Source organism: Molothrus aeneus, chromosome 6 (genome assembly GCF_037042795.1).
Source record: "Molothrus aeneus isolate 106 chromosome 6, BPBGC_Maene_1.0, whole genome shotgun sequence".
NCBI classification, from domain to species: Eukaryota; Metazoa; Chordata; class Aves; order Passeriformes; family Icteridae; genus Molothrus; species Molothrus aeneus.
In genome coordinates this window covers 46,755,690-46,760,649 of record NC_089651.1, presented here as the reverse complement: position 1 = coordinate 46,760,649, position 4,960 = coordinate 46,755,690, and positions in this window count along the sequence as shown.

The window sequence follows — 4,960 nt, the reverse complement described above, 5'->3', positions numbered from 1 at the left end:
GACCGGGCTGGCTCACAGAGCGCTGCAGGCGTCAGGGCTGCCAGGGCCATGTCCGCTCCTTCAGGGCCCGTGAGCCCCGCATCAGGGCTGCCAGGGCCATGTCCGCTCCTTCAGGGCCCGTGAGCCCCGCATCAGGGCTGCCAGGGCCATGTCCGCTCCCTCAGGGCCCGTGAACCCCGCATCAGGGCTGCCAGGGCCATGTCCGCTCCCTCAGGGCCCGTGAACCCCGCATCAGGGCTGCCAGGGCCATGTCCGCTCCCTCAGGGCCCGTGAACCCCGCATCAGGGCTGCCAGGGCCATGTCCACTCCTTCAGGGCCCGTGAACCCCGCATCAGGGCTGCCAGGGCCATGTCCACTCCTTCAGGGCCCGTGAGCCCCGCATCAGGGCTGCCAGGGCCATGTCCGCTCCTTCAGGGCCCATGAACCCCGCATCAGGGCTGCCAGGGCCATGTCCGCTTCTTCAGGGCCCGTGAGCCCCGCATCAGGGCTGCCAGGGCCATGTCCGCTCCTTCAGGGCCCGTGAACCCTGCATCAGGGCTGCCAGGGCCATGTCCACTCCTTCAGGCTCCTTCAGCGGTGCTGAGCAGCACTGGGCTCTGTGGCCCCAGCAGGTGCTTGTGGGCTCCAGTCTTCAATGGGGAATGGCATTGCATGACACCGACACCACTCCAGGGACTGCCGCAGTTAAAAGCAGAAACAGCAGCTCTCAGGGAGTTGTCGACCAAGAAAAGCGATTCCTATAGGTAAGTAAATAGCCCTATATCCTCTTATAGATGGTTCTAAGGCAATTAGGCCTTCTCAGATTGGTTTGGCAATTTCAGCTTATGTTGCTGTCAGTCAGGTGAGAGAACCTGCTGCTTCCCTCGTTGCAGAGGGTATGAATAAGGAGTCTCTTTTCATTTGTAATTCACAGAGCTGGATTTATGGTGTCCACAGAGCCTTTGGTAAGGAGCCATCTGATGCATTTTTCTGATGAGCTGGAAAAACACCCAGACTTAATCAGTATTTTGACCTACCTCAGAACAGACATCGATTGGGAAATATTTCTCTTTACCAGCCCACCTTCTCTTACCTAAAGAAGATAAACAGAGAGACTACATTAGGCTAGTTCAAATTTACCCCATTGTTCAGGAAGGCTTTTAAGCCAGTGTCTTGCCTTCCATCCCATTTCTAATACTACTTGCAAAATGAATTCCTGCTCTTCCTTGAAAAGGAATTCTCTCCATTTAAGGTCACAAAATGTACAGTCAGGATGGTATTAATTTTAATTTATATGTCTGAGAAAAGTACAGTTTAAAAATATGACTTAGTAATGCCATTTCATTTGCTGAAAAAAAAGAGTTTCCATGCTATTTGAAAAGGAGGAGTGATGGCCCTGTGCTTCCGACAATTCAAATACACATGTGCAAAACAGATGGTTTCTGACTTCTCCATCTTTCTAGCATCCAGATTGACAAGAGAAACACTTTCAATCATTTTTATCCTTGAAATAAACTCTTAGAACTCTTAAAACCTGTTGAGACCCTCTTTTCAGGTATTACTCCTTAAGGATCATATTCTATATTACTGAGGAGTCTCATTTATTGCCCATTGAGGTCAATGGCAGATTTTCCCTTGACTGACTCAGTGGTCACAGATGAGGGCCAGGCAGGGAGCAGGCCTCTGTTCTGCCAATTTCAGCTAAAGACACACAATAAAGAGGTAACACCTCTCCCAGAGAGCTTAGAATCTAGGATACGAGGGAGCAGTAATCTGCCATTTCCTAATGTTCCCAACAAACAGTTTGAGGGTCCATAAATTTCAAAGACTTCACTGCAAAAAAATTTACTTCCATTTTAGCATAGAATTATAGAATGGTTGGAACATTACTGGGCTGATGAAGTTCACCTAGGACATTCTTTTCCCCATTTAGTGATGATTCCAGCATTAGCTGAGAAACACTTAGTAGCACTAGAATGACCTTTAAAAACATTCCTTTTGAAATGGATGCACTAAGCCAAGCACTTCCCATGTTGCCTTTGCTAATTCTGGAGCTCAGTGTATTTGAAGAGAAATGTATCTCCTTAACCTTTGTTTTCTCATTTGGCTGAGCCTACAGTGATCCTGTGTTCCATGTTTCCAAAATGAGCTTTGCTGCTAAAGTTTTACTGCAGGGTCAAGTATGATGCAAAAGTACGTAGAGAGAAAGCCAAATCCTTCCTAAAACACAGATGTCTTAAATTTTCCAGGTGTCATCCATGTTTAGTGAATATGGATGCTGATGGATTGACCATGAGTGGTCAACCTCTCACTGTAAGACCAGTGGTCCTAGAGAAGCACAGAACTGTGAGAATTACCAATTACAGGTTTGTATTTGATTCTATGAAATATGCTTGCTGGCCATGACCCATTTCACAATGAACAAATCTGCACTTCTTAAAAACCTGCAGTAATATAAGAACTCATTATCACAAATACCAACTTACACAAACCCTTTTCTCTTCCAGCATCAGATCCTTTAGGTTTGGGAGAGAAGCATGTATTGTTCTGAAGCTGCACTTCTGCTGCTGCTAAGCAGTTCAGGCCTCAGGAATGCAAAAAGAGCACCCAGTAATGGCAAGAAATTTAGAAAATCAGAAGTCAGCCAGAACTATTTTATGGAAACGTATGGAGATTAGACCTGGGGACACCACTGACCTTTAGATTTCTGTGGGAGGGAAGGAGTGTGCTATTTACAGTAAGTATTTGGAAAGATCTCTCAGCTTCCTTGAGGCTGAGAAATTGATTGGTTTGGCAATATGGACTGCACTATGACCTTCTTTATACTTCCCAGTGACTGCTGAGTTTTGTCATTATTAACTTTCTGGTGAGCACTAAACTTAGAAGATTAGTCTTATAATAATTAGTGATTTCTTTCATTAGAGTTAGAATTCTCTTTAATATAAAAGTTTCCTTTATTTCTATTTTTCCTCTTCAAATATTCTTTTCTGCTGTTTTAAGTGGCAATTTTCCTACTAAGTACAACTTTTCACTGCTTATTTTAACTGTCATGTTTTACTGGCTCATAATTGCTTTTGCAACACTATGTTTGGCAAGCATTGTTCTCCTACTCTGATAATATACTGGTATCATAATGACAACATGATCTTGTTTTTGAGAGAGTGAGCCAACAGGCTCTGTAATATATAAAAACCTTTGTACAGACTACCATTATGCTTTGCATCAGTGTGACATCAGAAATTGAAATTCTGAGATCAAAAGTCTTTTCCTGGCTATGCCAGAGACATTCTTGATGAATTAGAGACAATAGTTTTCACCATCACCCTGAGCCTGTCTGGTTCTCAGGCACATTGGAACTCAGCTTGTTGACATTTTTTAAATACTTTAACATATTTGCAAGTGTCACTTTCAATTACTATTAACTCTATGAGCTGAGCATTGTAATACAGAGATGTTAAGGTGTTCTAATGTGCAGTTGTGAGAACTGTAGAAGACTTACTGCTGTTGTGACTTTTGCAGTTCTATTGACTTAAGGGGCTGTTCTGATGTTTTATAAACATCTATTTTTGTATGTATGTATATGTATACATTAATATGTACAGAGCATATATTGTCTATGCAGGGCAGTAATGTCACTACTGGTTTTACTCCTTCAGTTTCTGCTTCCACCTGTTGAAATTCCTCATTTTGCCCTTTGTTCCAGGATATTTGCCACAGATGACCAATTATTTCCTGGTTTTATTACCCTGTATTTGAAGCTCTTTCCTTTGCAAACCTGTGAATAAGGCTTTCCTATGGCTTTGTGTTTGGCCAGCTGTAGAACTGCAGTCATGTCAGCAGTGTATTGCTGCACAGCTGTTTATGGTACAGGCACCTGCTTGTCCACACTTGGCTCCCTGTTCTGTAAGAAGGAGAAAATGCATTCAGAGCTGACTGATGCTGTCATCTTTACTCACTGTCTGCAGAAGGATAAATATGGATACTTCTAAAAAAATTGCATCTTTAAAAATAGGGATGTTAGTTATTTTCTTTAGATTTTATTCTTTTCTGCATCTGGCCTGGAGTATACAAAACCTGCCATAAGGCCTTCAGAGGGAATAGCATACCTCATACCAATTAACAGTGTGAGCAGATGATTGCAAGCAGATGTGGGAGGGCTGCTTCAGATGCTGCTGACCTCTCGTTCAGCTGGCTGTGAGCACACATATTATTGTTTCCAAGGTGAAATGAGATGTGTTAACTCTCCAGGAGGAGAGACTGGCAGCAGGCAGCTCTGGTTGTCAACATTTTTAAACTGCTGCTGCTGGTATTCACAGGGTCAGAAGCAAAATGCAGGTGAATTTCAGCTCTGTAGTGATTGAAGCCATTGAGGCAAGACTGGTAGGCCAAGGGCTGGAAGGAGACAGAGTCCATAGCCTTTACTCTCAGGGGGATCTGGCTATCAGGAAGGCATTACCAGTAGCAAATTTAAATGTAATGTATTTTTTTCTGTGCTACTTACTTTAATGTACATTAATGCACATTTGAGAGGCAGACTACTGTTTTGATTTTAGTGATGACCACATGTCATTTAAAAAGTAGATTTTCTTAGGCATAGAATAATGGATTTTCTTTTATATGCCTGTTCTTTATTGAAGTAATAGTATTATTAAATATCTGTTTAGTCTGTTGAGAGAAGTTAACACACAAACCAGTTTGTAGTATGTGATTTACAAAATTTTTGAACTGAAGCATGCAATTCAGTGAACTGAATGGAATTACTTAATTAAATGTGACTGGTAGTGAGTGATCTGAAAATTTATGTTCACTCATATACTTGTCACAGTTTTTCTATGAAAAATATAAGTGGAAACATTGTTGTTGGACTTGGCACCCCAGCATGGTCCTGGGCAATAAACTCAAGGTGGTCCTGCTTGAACAGAACATCTGTTGGGCCAGATGCCCTTCAGCAGTCTCTTCCAACTCCAGCCATTCTGTGATT